This window comes from Carex rostrata, chromosome 2, assembly GCF_964058835.1.
Source record: "Carex rostrata chromosome 2, lpCarRost1.2, whole genome shotgun sequence".
Lineage (NCBI taxonomy): Eukaryota > Viridiplantae > Streptophyta > Magnoliopsida > Poales > Cyperaceae > Carex > Carex rostrata.
In genome coordinates, this window is record NC_135919.1 from 5,729,498 (window position 1) to 5,744,873 (window position 15,376).

Here is a 15,376-nt window from a genome sequence, read left to right on the forward strand (position 1 = left end):
CTAAATCCATTAAACTATTTGATAACCCATGTTTTTCCCAAAAGCCCTTTGGACTACTTTCGTAGCTCAAAGTACTTAAGTTTGTTTGTGTTGTTCTAGTAATCCAATTTCTCCTTTCGGTCCATCACCAAATTTACCTAATATTGTTTGCATAACTATCACTATTTTAAAAAATACTTCTAATATAAATTTCTTCTTTCGGTCTCAATTTATTATTAGCGGATCCCTTAATAAAATAAGAAATAACAAAACAAACCATTCAAGCATTCATAAACAAATCAACATCATAACCACAAATAAAATTCAAACAACTAAATTAACATAACAAAAGTATCAAGCTACTCCCATATTCCTAGATAAAATATTTAGCTAAGCATACTTTCGATACAAGCACGGCTGCACAAGTTATATTTGATTTAATTAAAATCAGAAAAAATAAAAGAAAGAAGAATAATAAAGGCTCCCTTAAATCAAACACGGCTCTAGCTTTCTTCAAGTTGCCTCTGGCCGAACTCTCATTCTTCAATTTTGCCTCTGGCCGAATTATCTCAATTATTCAAAGTGTCCCAATCAAATTCAAAGTGTCAAATAAAATAATGCTAAAGTTGAGATCCCTCATTTTTGTCCAGAGACGAGTATATATCCCTTAAGCTAAATCCAAATTTTTGGTAAGAAAATAATTAAATGTGCTGCTATGCGCCAGCCAGCCATCCAATTAGCCAAATAAAATTAGCTGAATCAAATGCATTAATTGGCAGCTAAAATAAGTAGGAATCCAAACAAAGGTCCAAATGATTGATGCCATGCCGATTACTCTCCAATTCTTTCCTTGTAAGATTTTCATTGATTTGTTTCTCCATTCGGCTTGACATTTTCGATCTTCTGTGCACATACGAATCACGCAGTTTCATGCTCCTATTCTGCAATAATTAACAACTTGCGCAGTATCTTGTGTCTTAACTAACATTAATTAAAATTAAACGAAATGATAAATAAAATGCAACAAAACATGATAATTAAGGTAAATTTTGGGGTCAACTATGTGTCAAATAATGAGTCAAATTATGGTTCATCAGTTTTTGAATTGGGTATTGGATTATGATGCATATTTAACGGGATAGCGGGTCTGAGGTTTGAATTTGATTTGTGAGATGATATGATTGTGTGTTCTGAGAATTTGAGCAATGATATGATTGCGTGAAATGAAATGATATGGATATTGTGTGACTTATTTTACGGATAACTGAGATCCAGGTGTTATCGCTGGTTAAATATGTATTCCTAATTTGATATTAATTTGTGTGGATTAATCTAATTTGTTTGAATGGTTATTTAATTAAGTCAGTTATAGAGAAACGCGTCATTAAATAATTAGTTATTGAGTTTTGTAGCTGACTCTGTATTGTTTCTATTTGTTATTTTTGTTGTGACATAGGTTGACGGGACGAAAGATGGATGCATGGGTGTCTCTCTTGCCGCGATTCCTGGCCTGACGACAGGGTCGTGACAATTTTGGTATCAGAGCATTTGTTCCTCAGACTGTATTTGAATCCTTATTTTGTTTGTTATCGGTTTCCATCTAAATTTGATTCATCTAAAATCATTTCGACAACTATCTTATCCCAATATGTTTTAACCCCCTACTAATCTAAAATTTAAATTTGACCTTTTTAAAGAATTATTCTTGAAGTGTTGACTTTTTGATCCATTTGAAAATCGATCTGGTCATATCAATTATGAATTTTGTAGGAAAAATCAATTTGATTTATATGATCCGATTATTTTGGGATACCATTGAAGTAATATTAGATGTATTTATTTGATGAGATTATATATTATCATTGGGTTTAAGCATAGCTAAATGTATCAAAATTATGTAAGTTAAATAAACTCAAGTTTAATATTTTTCTTTTAGATCTGTTAAATTTCATTTGATTATCATCTATTATGTTCCGTTCGATTTGAATATAATCCGTTTGAATTTTGAGGACAAAATTCTTTTAAAAGGGGTGGGGGGAAGGAAATTTGTAACATCCCGTATTTTTTTACAAATTTTATGAATTTATTTTTGTAATTATTTATAAATATGAAAATTTAAAGGTTTATTTATAAAATGTGTAAATTAAAGATTTGAAGGACTAAAATATAAAAATTCCTTCTTCTCTTAAACAAAATAGAGAGAAGTGTCGTATGTTGGTCATGTGGGCCCCATGCATGAAACCATCTGTTCCTTTGTTCCTTCTAGCTGACTTTCATTTGGTAAAATTCTTTTTTCTTAAATAGAGTTAATCTCTTTTTTTTTTTTACTAACATTCCAATGAAATCTTAAGAAAAATAATAGGATACAGAGGGTGAAAGATAAGAGAGAAAAAATTAGAAATATTTTTATAAAAAAAAAATTGATTTCAAGTCATGTCTGATTGGAATTCAGACTACGTCGTGTTGATTCCGAAAAACCATAGCAGTTCCAATTGGATTCTGGATTGATCGCTATTAGATAACCGGACTTCTCTATAATATGTGTTTTCTTTTTGTTTGATTGAATTGGATTTTGAATTGGGTATTAGATTATGATGCATATTTAACGGGATAGCAGGTATGAGGTTTGAATTTGATTTGTGAAATGATATGATTGTGTGTTATGAGAATTTGAGCAATGATATGATTGTGTGAAATAAAATGATATGGATATTATGTGACTTGTTTTATGGATAACTCAGACTCAGGTGCTATCACTGGTTAAATATGTATTCCTAATTTGATATTAATTTGTGTGGATTAATCCAGTTTGTTTGAATAGTTGTTTAATTAAGCAAGTTATAGAGAAGTGCGTCGTTAAATAACCAATTACTGACCTTTGTAGCTGACTTTGTATTGTTTCTGTTTGTTATTTTTGTTACGATGTAGGTTGATGGGACGAAGGATGGATGCATGGGTGCCTCTCTTGTCGCAATTCCTAGCCTGGCGAGGTGTGGTGACATTTATAATTTAATTTTTTAAAAATAAAGGCATAATGGAGGCACAAAAAATGGAGGCATTTGAATCCTCCTCATTATTTTTACATCCAAAGTTTTTGAAGAAAACTCTTGTACTAGCTAGGAAATTAACAAAGTGCACACCATCGTCTCGTTTCCATCTCTGTTTCTTATACAAATATAGCCTCTGTTTTGTATTTGTCGCTAAAAAATGGACGGTTCCGTTCTTCCCGCCATAGCGCCCAGAGCCCCGCCACTCAGGCAGTCCCAATTGTGTCTTCTTTCCTTAGGCCGGCCGATCCTGTTATCCTCCTGTTACCATGCATGTACCATGTAACGTACTCCATTACTTAGAAGAGTCCAATGAGTCACATGAGAGCCACTGGTTTATCGCATGAATATTGATGTAAATGCGTTGTATAATCACAGATGCATTAATTCATTGATGCATGTGGTTGTGCATTGTACAAAGATCGGACAATTATGCGTGGTTGAAGGGATTTTGCATCCCTAGTCCTTGGGGTTTGCTCTTTATTTTATTATATAGACAGTGCTGTTTCTTCTTCATTTATTATGCCTTTTTGGCGTTTTTAATTTCATTGTTACGCGTGCATGAAGTTCATTTTTGTTGAGACATTGCTTTTGTCTTCCTCAATCTCTTGCATCTCTCTCGAAACAATATATTTTAATCTAATAGTCATTTAATTTAATAGCTGCCAATTGTCTTTTATTATGGTTGTATAGTATTAGGCGCACAATATATTCAAAAAGTTTATATATGTTATTTAACATGAATTTTTGTTTTTTCGTATGTGCTCTATTCTATATATTTATAATTTATATTGTTACCATTAAGATATTAATCAAAGTTGTGAAAATTTCAATACACTCCTAACGGGGTATCATTTACTTCAATAATATATTAATTACAACTATAATATTTTAAAAACCTCATTTAATTTAGTATTTGAGTTGAATAACTTTGTAGTCAAGTTATCAAAACATATAAAGCAGGTCATTACAAATTTCAAAATAAATTAAGGAAATGCCGCCTCAACACAAATTCCAACTTGTCCAGAATACAACTTAAGACACAATAAAGGCTACAAAATGCTTCTCAGAAGTATCTTTAGATATATCTTCTCCTACCTATTACTTTCTTAAAATTTTAAATATCCATATATATATAACACAACCGCAAGAAATCCCCTTTCCTTATCACCTTCAATTGGAAAGGGTCTTAATTTAGAGAACTAAAAGACTTGCTACCTCTCACAGTACTCTCCTCCTCCATTATTATCTCTTTATTTGCAGCTAATGCAATACAAATCGATCGTTGGTCTTACTTAATTTTTAAAAAGAAGCAATTAACTAAATAAGAACTACAATGTATTCCACCATGTCATCTCTTTTTATTATCATTCTCCTTTATCTGTCTCTTGCTACTTGCTTTTGCGAAGGGCGTCGTTTGCATACATCATTATCTCACTCAAGGAAGGTAAGTTCAAACTACTACTTTTATTGCTGCAAATTTGTAAGGTTAAATTTTGTACCCCTAAATAACATAAAAGCACTCCTAACTAATGCACAAATTATTTCATCCTAAAGCTCTTGTGCCTCTCTAAAGTTAGCGGAAATTTGCTAGGTTCATGTTTGTAAATGCATGCAGTTTTTTCTGTTTGTACTAACTTTTGCTGCATTGCATGCAAGATTTCCAATTTTCAATTGCATATATAGTTCCTCACACTTGTTTAGGATGTGATAAAGCTGAAGAATCCTTCAAGCCCAACTCTGGAGGCTATTTTAGGAAAGGTTCATCAAAGCACAGCAATGACTGGGAAATCAAGAAGTTACAAGAATCATAAGATGGAAGATAATATCAGAAAATCAATCAGACCAACTTCTTATCAGAGATCAAAAACTGTTGCAGTATTGCAGCACAAGTCACCATGCAGGGTATCAGAAAAGAATCAAGGTTTTGATCTTCATTAATTATATATACTTATATACAGGACCCAGCAGAATTCACACACTCCATATATAACACAATTAATGCTCCATCTGTTTTCTCTTTAATTAGAGAAATGAAATTATAAAAAAAATTCCAAAGTTATCTGGAAATTTGATATTGATGCCATCAATTATCATTGTATCATACAAAATGATCAAATAATAATATTCAGATGATTATTTCAGTCGATTAGTACCCTAAACTTTCAGTCTCTGTCTCTTTATTTTTTTTTAATGGTGGGGGAAATACCTCTGGTTCATTGAAACCAAAGTACTTTGAACTTTCACTTTCTTTTCTGTTTTCCTCAACTTCTGTCCTTTTTGTTATCACATTTTTTTTTTCAACAAGTCTTGTCTCGAACATTCTATTATACATGTATACATTAATTAAGGCATCCATGCCCATAAGCCGATCCATCTTTGTGTATATGTGTATATATATTTCTGACAACAGCAGAATTAATTTTCAGGAACCATGGCTTTAGTCCGTTGTTGTCTTGATGATATGTCACAAACAAAGCAAAATAAGGTAAATTTCTCATTTGCCTTAGCAAACTCATTTACCACATACTGTAATTGAAGGTCCGTAATTTTCTAACCCCTTATGTAGTAGCTCGAGTATATACTTAGTAATGCATTGTTTATATTTGTCCCTGCATGAAAGTATGAAACCTGACTTAATTATCTGACTTCAGAGTGCATGCATGCATGAATGCAATTAGCCAGACTGAACAACATAATATATACCGAGAAACCCTTGGCATGATATTAGAATTTTGACTGAATGTAGATGAATTAAGAACTAGTTAGCTAGTGTTTTATACTTTTAGTAGATAATTGCATCTTTCTTTTCTTTTAGGTCAAATTTCCGAAGCAAGTGCGATCTTTGTTAGTTGGAACCAAGTGGAATGAAGAACAAGTAAACCCTAGTAAGAACATAGACAATTCAAGCTTAGTAGAGATGGATTACCCAAGTGCACATCTAGCACCATCAGTTAACAACAGGTAGGTTGTAGCTAGCATATAAGACCCAAATTAGCCTTATACTTAGAAAATACAGAAAGATTTATGTGCTGATAAATTGAGTTGTTATTAATTTTGTGATCTAGACACTTTGCAAACTGTTATGAGGGAGCGTTTCAAGAGTAAAGAGCTCCGGTTTAGTTTCTGTATCGATCCGTAAATTGTAATTTTGTAGCTGAGTTTGGTAATTTTCTGTAAGCTTTCTAGGGTTTTGGTTAATTAATAAAATCACCTATATGCCTTATCAGTTTCCACGCTTATTTAGCGGTTCATTGCTGTAAAAAATGTTTTGCAATTTAGATCACCTGATCAAAGCACATAATATATGTGCCAGTTATCAATCTGTTTTAGATGTTTTGTATTTTCAGATAGAATTGCATTGCTTTGTGCAAGCAAGACTAGTCCTCTCTTTGTGTAAATGGCCGATTAAAACCAAACTAATATAGTGAAACTAATGTTCTATTTCGTTTGGAAAGAATATAACCAAATCAACCGAAAAACATTACCCAAATGAACACAAACTGATCCAAACAAAATGATTTGATTTCGTTTTTTTTTGGTTAATTAAATTACCAAAGATATATAAAGTGCATATGCAGAAAGATGCCGTACATGCAATTAATATACAACAGGAGTTCAAAAAATAAATAACAACCTTTGTCTGTAACATCCCTCTTCACATGCGTAGTTAAAAAATGCAATATAAAAGTTTAAAGCAATTGAAAATTTTATTTACATATCCAGAAGTGTTAAGAGAAACAGTAACTAAATAATATTGCCAGGTAACGATTATTATGTTGATGAAGTGAAGAAACATGAGTTATTATCCAATTTCAACCATAAAAAAAACAATTGAGATTTATTTTATACAATAATTTAATTTATTGATTCACACTCTTGTTTTTCCGCAGTAGAGGAAAAATGAAAAGGCTCTTAGCTCTATACTAGAATTAGGAAAAAGAAGAGAAAAAAAAAATTAAATTCTCCCTTAACTCGAAAGCTTGCAAGAAAATAATATAACAAAAATTGCTACTTGCCTAGAACATTATAGTTAAACAATTAACAAGTTCAATGCCAAACCAGTTTATGATTAGGCATTCATTACTAAGCAAAATTAAGCTCACTGTACAGTTCCAGACATATATAAATAACAAGGAATTAAGACGGACTTTTAAGTGACAATCATAAGTATATAGTAGTGTCGGATCGATGATATATATATATATATATATATATATATATGAGATGGGCTACGGTGAGTTGCGAAGTAAAGGGACTATTTTACTTCACACTCATATTTTGCGATTTGAAAATCCAAACGACCAATCCGAACTGCTCGACATGATCTCCATATTGAAATGTGCTTGGAGACTAAATTTTACATTTTTTTTTGAATTTTTTTTACTATTTATTAAGCAATTTTGAAAATCGTTGATCCAGTGGTCCAGAAATTTTTACTGTTTACAGCAAAACAACAGTTTTCAAAATTGCTTAATAAATAGTACAAAATTTCCAAAAAATGTAAAATTTGGTCTCCAAGCACATTTCAATATGGAGATTACATCTAACGGTTCGGATCAGTCGTTTGGACTTTCAAAATGAAAATACGGCGTGAAGTAGAAACGTGTTTTACTTCGCAACTCACTGTAGCTATACACACACACACAGATGGGTTATGGTGCATTGCAATGCATAGGCATCCTTGTGCATTGGACCATAAATCACCGATTCAAAGTTCATATGACCAATCCAAACCGTTCATCTTGTTCTCCATATTAATACGTACTTGGAGACCAAATTTTATATTTTTTTGGAATTTTTTTACTATTTATTAAGCCACTTTAAAAATCAGAAAATCTGAGTGAGCAGTAAAAAACAATAAAAATTTCTGGATCACCGGATCGGCGATTTATAGTCCAATGAACAAGGATGCCTATGCATTGCAATGCACCATAGCCCATCTATATATATATGTGTGTGTGTGTCTCTCTTTGCGAAATCATTTATATTAGTACAGCTACCGTTCTTAATTTAATTTCCAATCGAGAGATAGCAGTAATTTTAGTTAAATTTGAAAACAATGAAACAATATTAAATAGTGGAGGAACTGGTATTTAGTTGCTAGGGAAACGAAAAGTTGTTGTTCCAGAAAAGACAGACAAACCATTCCTTGATCCAATATATTATATATATATATCCAAAACTCTAAACCCAAATTGAGGCCAAGAATCATAATATAATTCAGTTTTGCAAAATTTTAATTTACCAATGTACTGAGTGGCTAAATCAACCAACAAAATGTTTTAAACTTTTTAACTAAGCTAAACTTGGATAATTGGGCCTAAAAGGCCGCAGATAGTAACTGACACTTTTACCGACTTTATGTAATGAGCTGGGCTCACATGGAGTCTCCCAATAAAAAAAAACTACTTAATTAAATGAATCGTTTTTAAACTCCACTAGAACATTAGACATTAGTTCTAGGAAGCGTCTAATTGTTTACATATTTTTGTCCACTATTTGTCCACAGATTTGACTTGCGCGAATACTGTAAAACTACTTCTACATACTGTATAATTATATAATATATCACATAAAATATAACATTTAATCACAAAACATCTATCAACTATTTGAAGTGGTCCCATGATAGTTAGAAACAGATTGCAACTTGCACAACATGACAAAAAAAATATACTTTGAAACTGTACTTTCAAAAATTGCAGTTATATGAAGTTATTGGCAGTTAGTGTTAGTTATTAGCAGTTATTTTGACAAAAAAAAACGTGATAAAAAGACAAAATTAAATTTTCCGATTAATTTTTTTTATTCTTTTTTCTCGATTTAATGAACACACAAATAAATCATCAAAATAATGAATACTGTAAAATTGATAACTTTAACTATAAAAATAAAATGTACAAAACTATAACATTACAGACATGCAAAATTCACAGATGAAAACGATAAAATAAAATGTTAAAAATATCAATTTTCAATACTGTAAAAATATCAAGTTAAACTATGAAATCAAAAGGTAAAAACTATAAAATTCCAAAATTGTAAAATTAGCATATTAAATAAAATTTTAAAAATGTCAATTTTCAATACTGTAAAATTGTAAACTTAAACTATGAAAATAAAAAGTAAAAATATAAATTTACAACAATTTAAAATTAGCAGATGAAAACGATTAAATACAATTTAAAAAATATAAATTTTTAATACTATAAAATTGTGAATTTAAAATGTGAAAATAAAACGTAAAAACTATGAAATTTTAATAATGTAAAATAAGCATATGAATAGAATAAAATAAAATGTTAAAAATACAAAATTTCAACTTAAACTATAAAAACAAAACATACAACTTACAAACAATCAATACTGTAAAATTCTTAAATCGAAACTATAAATCAATTCCATGTATATTGTAAAATTTCTAAATCTATACATACATCCATCATCTCTTCAACAAAACCATAATATTCATCACACACAGCATCTGTTCAACACAAATCATAATATTCACTACAAAATAGCAAACCTAATTATATCATTCAACATTCAGAGCAAGGTTGTCTTGCCGGAGCTTGGGGGCCCTAACAATAGTGTCATTCCGTAAGAATTGTAAAATTTAGTATCACATAAAGCCTAACATGTTATGTTTGTTGACCAAAGTTTAACAAAAAAAATGGTTAATTGAGTAACATCTAGATGGTCGGATTATGCCGCTGATGTCATCCAAAATTGGTAGTTTTGTTCTTCTTCCAGTGAATAATCTCAAATACCTCAGAAAAGCCTTGAAAAAACAGATAGTTTTTTCAAAATTATACTGAACATAAGAGGTGACTTAAATTACAAAAGATAAATTGGGGTTGATGAAATTACCTCGGTCATGTTGCAAATGAAATTGGAATTGAAGGTAATGCCCGGCTGCCAACATGGACGTATTCATCTACTTTTAGGCCCTTAAATCTCACTTCAATCTTTGAAAATTCAAGCTGAACGCTGCAGGCTCATACAATGGATAAGAAAAGCAGGAAACAAATTAGTAAGCTAAGCAATATGCTAAAATTCAAACTAAAGAAGAAATGTCCAGGTGCACATTTGCTTTTGTAGGGTAGGGGAGGTGAAGAGATGAAGAGGATGGAAATTAAGGAAAGGAATGAAACTGACGCATCAAATCTGTGGTGAATTATGTGAAATAAATTCTCAGCATCCTCAGAATCTCCCAACAAACGGTCAATGAGACTAGTGCGGTCCCCACGCGTCAATCTGACCACATCCACCTCAGCAAATGAACCCTCAACTGGACAGCTACCACCACCACCACATCCAGCAGCTTCTATCGTCCTGAGGAGGCCACGGTAGGCCCGGGTGATGGTGGGAAGCCACTCGATGGCAGCCCACCGCATGCCCTCCTCGTCATTGTCGACGCGATCTTGGTACGAACTGGAGCGAGAGATCAGATCTAAATGCAAAAGAAACGGGGCGAAAGCTAGTGTATAAATGGGACGAGATCAAATATGAATCCATAAGAATCATAATTATGGTGAGAGAAGAGAACGAGGAGAGAGATCAGGAGAGAAAAGAATCCGATGAGAGATCGAAAATTTGTAAAAAAGAATTAACGCTGGTGAAGAAGGAAGTTTATTTAAGGAAATCGTATTGGTGGGGACTGACAACCGTGAAAAATCGTTAGGTCGTTAGAGTTTTATAGTTAAAATGCGTTAGAGAGTAGATTGTGGAAAAACCGTGGACAAAACACAGTGGATGGAAACTTTTTCTCTTAGTTCTATGATCTATCTGATTGGTGTTTGGTGTTGCCCCTAATTAGGATTTTTGTTTATTGAGAGTATATATATATAATTCTCTCAATTTTTCTTCAAAGAAACTAGAATTGTTGTTGACAGTGAAAAAAAGTGATACCTATTTATAAATAACTTAAATATTAAGAGTGATAATTTTATAAAAAAAATCTTAGCCATGTAAAATTTAGACAAAATATAATTTTATCAAATTTGTAAACTAAATAATTAAAAATAGGACTCTTAACTATATTAATATATTTCAGAGTTATACAAATTAACATTGGTTCACTTTTAAATAATTAACTAAAAAGACTAAAAGAGCATGGAAAAATATGAGTCACCCTATCATAATAAATAAATAAAAAATCAGATGGATAAAATATTAGCAAGGAAATGAAAAATTGTAAAATTAAATATTTTTATAAAAAATATTGACATTTAAATACAATTTAATAAAATAGTGTTGGGTTGTTAAATTCAATAAATATATGTTTTGCAAATTTAGTCAAACAGACAAAAAAATTATGTCACAAGCCAACAATAAATTCACTCAACAATGGAGAGTCTCAACCACAGAAAATTTGCATTTTTAGAAGTTTGGGGTAGCTCAAGAGAGAGGATCTAAAATGGGGGATCCTCTATTTATAGGAAGATTAGATCTAGGGTTTTGTCACGATCCATTCAGACGATTGGGAAATTAACCGTTCGAACAGACTATACAGAATGCTCTCCTTTTCTATGAACGAAAGTTTAGGGTTCAGTAGATGAAAAGAGGAAATGTGAATAATATAATGGAATGGAATAGAATAGAATAGAAAGAAATATTAACATATTTAACCTCTTTATATTTGAAAGCTTAATGCATCATAGAGAAAAAAAATTTAAGTTTGCTTCCTGTTTTACTTTTTTGTTCGTTAATTAAAATTATAGAAGGCTAATCAAATATTTTCTTTTCTATATATATTTGACTGTTACTCTTTACGGGCATGTTCGGCAGCCCTCCTTAAGGGGTGGGAGATTAAAAATTTAATCCTTGCTAAGGAGGATATGTTCGGTGACACTACAACAATGTAGATACTTTTTGCGAGAGAAAAAACAAATTTATGACGGTACTCCCTCGCGAAAAGTACCGTCGCAAAAAGAAAAAGCTGAAGAATGAGAGTAGTCCGTCGCAAAAAGTCACTTTTTTATCCTCGCGAAAGGTGTCTCATTCTTGTTGTGTGAGATGATAGGATTAAAAATGAAGACTTATTGTGAATAATTTGTGTTATAGTATGTAAATACCAAATTACCCCTCCCTCTCTCATGTTGTTATATATCAATTCACACTCTCAATTGGTACCGAACGGTACAAGTCAAAGGCTTTAAAATCAAATTATCTAGATTAACGCTGATAACTCAAGATTGCATGCATGAGTTGAGAACAGATAATAACAATTATTGAAGAAGAACTAAGTGCTGATCTTTTTGATGTTTTGCTTTGAACTAATCCAAGACAGATTCAAGACTTATTAGATAATAATCCTTGTGCATGAACTAAGTCAAGAACTGAAGAAAAGAACTAGTAACAAATTGTTCCCATCTCTAACACAAAAATGTAAATATTATGATGCTAGTTAATAAAAAAAACAACCAGCAATTTTATATTTGGGTCCTTCACCACAAAAAGATCAGTACCTACAAAAAAATAGTAAAAGATCAATCCTTCCCACGTTCTCTTAATCAATGTGAAATACCAGCAAAATTCTTCAATAAAATAACAAAATAAATCACAGTGAAAAATAGTAAATTAATCAATATTGTTCCAAATTCAGAAGAAACGAGCAATAAAAAAATATCAGATTTCAAAAAATGAGCACCACTCTTGATGGTTCAGTACGCGCAGTAGAAGCGCCAGAAAGGAAGAACGTGTACAAGAAAGAGGTGTCGCAGGAAGAGATGTGGTCAGATAGGTGGCCCGGAGTTTAAGCACTCGCAGGAAGAGATGTCACCGGAGAGGCCATCTCAAGGAAGAAATACACAGTAAAATAGATGTCAATAGAGAGTGCATTTCAAGAGGAAGTTGTTGGTGACATCGGATTTGCGATACGACTGCCGTAAAACCGGTGATTTAGGTCGGAAAAGAGAAGGTGCTTTTTGTCTCTGTGCCTAGGGATTTGTGCTGTCTGAAGTGAAGAAAAAGAATAGAAAAATAAGAATGACAGAGATGGCTCCTTAAGGAAAGGTACGGATGAGGGTAGAAACGTCTAAAAACAACTCAAAAAGGCTCTAAAGGAGGTCTTAAAGGAGCTTGATTCTTAAGGAAGCTATTGAGGCGGATTAAGATTTGATCCAAAGGAGATGCTTTAATCCTAGCTGAGGAGGAAGCGTTCGGCAGAATTAAAGCGTAAAGGAGGTTAAAGGAGGCTAAAGGAGACTCACCGAACATGTACTACAATCTCAAAAACACAATTATATAATTAAAATAAATTATTAAATAATGTAAAAAATTAAATAGATTCATTAAAATAAAATTGCTATTATCTCAACATTCCAATAATCAACATTAAAGCATCCTTTTACTAAAATAAAGAACAAAATTGATGATCAACTACATCTTGTTTAATATATTTTAACACTAATAATATAGTAATCCAATGCTGAGTGACACATTAAAATAGATAACTAAGTAGATATCATACTCATGATTAGTTCATTGCGTTCTTCCAAAGGACAACCAAGTAAAGCTCCAAGCATTATAATTTTTTATCAAGAAAAGATATGGTGGTATTTTTTTTTTTTTTGAATTAACACTTAACATGATTCCATACTTGCTTTTCATAAATAAAAAAAGACGTTGATTAGAGTTCACTAACTCTGTAATATTCCGAAAATATCAGGTCATCATTATTTATGTTTAAAACAAAATTGTTTTTAATATTGAATATATTATATAAAAATGAAGTTTTTTTCCTCTGAACAAATATAATTAATTGTTAAAAAAATGAAATATTATAAGACATTTTATTTCTGTTTGATTTCTTACATCATATATTTCATTAACTTTATTTCTATTTCTATTTTATTTCTTCAGTTATGAATTTGACCGCATTTATTTACATTTTACAATTTGAATTTAAAAATAAATAAAAAATGAAAAAGGAAACTAATGTGGCATTGAGCCACGCGGCCGCAGTAAATTTGGTCCCTCCTAACCGACGCGCCTCAATAAAATTGAAAACTGAGGTTAGTAGTAGGTAATTAATTATATGTGCAGTACAATAATGTAATTAATGATCACCGCCATGATTGAAGGCAGACGTACTCCATATATAGAAGTGAAAGAAGGTGATGATGAATATTTAGCTCGAATAGCACTGGAAGAAAGATCATGAAGTCTCTTATTCGATCACTGTTAGAAATTTAATGGACACCTCCATTTTAATAAAAGAATAAATTAGTCAATACAATTTTCAAAATAATTAAATCAAATATAAAATAAATGAAAGGTGATAGAAGAAAGAAATTTTAGTTTATATAGGAATATTGGATATTATAATGTATTCATGAAAAAAAATGGCTATTTTAATTTGAAAGTTTGAATGGGTACACTTGAAATTTTCCCAATTTATTAACTAGCTAATATGAAGTCTTTTGATATCCATAATATATCAGCTAATTCTTTTTGTCTATATATTATATATCCAACGCAGACAATTTTAATTTCTTTCATCTTCTAATTAATATATAAACCGACGAAAATATTTTATTTCCTGAAAGTATTATATGTTTCAAGATTAAAATGTAATCATTAAATGCTAAGCCATGTTAATTACACCGTAAAACTTAGATGTACACACTAGAATTAATGACCTTTTTCAGGGTAAACTTTAAAGGCACTAATTAATATATTCAGAAGTTAACACACATTTATTTCCCCCCATGTACTTATGCTCAAACCCAATTATATCTATATATAGATATATGAGTGGCAGTATTATTACGGAATACGGATACTCTTAAAAAATAAAATTGGAAGTTGTGATGTTTAAACACTCAAAAGGAGGGAATGTTGCTTTTCAGCTAATTCTAGGTGTAGATCATTATATAGATTGTTAATTGCTATTGCAAATATATTAAGAATTGCGCTTGAACATAGTTAAGTTTAAAGGTCACTATGCATGCATGATTTGATGATGATGTCCATATATATGGTTTTCACCAAAAGAAAATTTTAAAAAATATATATGTATCTTTACTTGCATTTCATTAATATCGTAAGGTTTTATATTAATTATTACTTGTGCCGATATACACTAGGTATGTATAGATCAAGTCGTCCCTTCCAACAGGCTTAATGCTTTCTGTTTATTTATTTGTGTTATTTTAAATTTTTAACGATTCACTAAATTTTCAGTGAATCTGAATCAAGAACAATATAAAAATGAAGCATTTGCAGTTCATATATATAACAGAACACCTACTAGCTAGAGGTATTTCAGAGATCTCACTATTCATAATTAAAAAATTAAATAAAATAAAAAAATAATTTGTTCTATATAAGAAATAAAAAGT

The 15,376-nt window shown here is 31.0% G+C and overlaps 1 long non-coding RNA gene across 1 annotated transcript; it reads right to left on the reverse strand.

Moving 5' to 3' along the window:
• Window positions 1-9,716: 9,716 nt before the first annotated feature.
• Window positions 9,717-10,396, reverse strand: LOC144567461 (uncharacterized). Its single transcript, XR_013515416.1, has 3 exons — window positions 10,188-10,396; window positions 9,900-10,019; window positions 9,717-9,810 (listed from the first exon to the last, which is right to left on the reverse strand). It is a non-coding gene; the product is annotated as an uncharacterized LOC144567461 (long non-coding RNA).
• Between the last annotated feature and the right edge of the window lie 4,980 nt (window positions 10,397-15,376).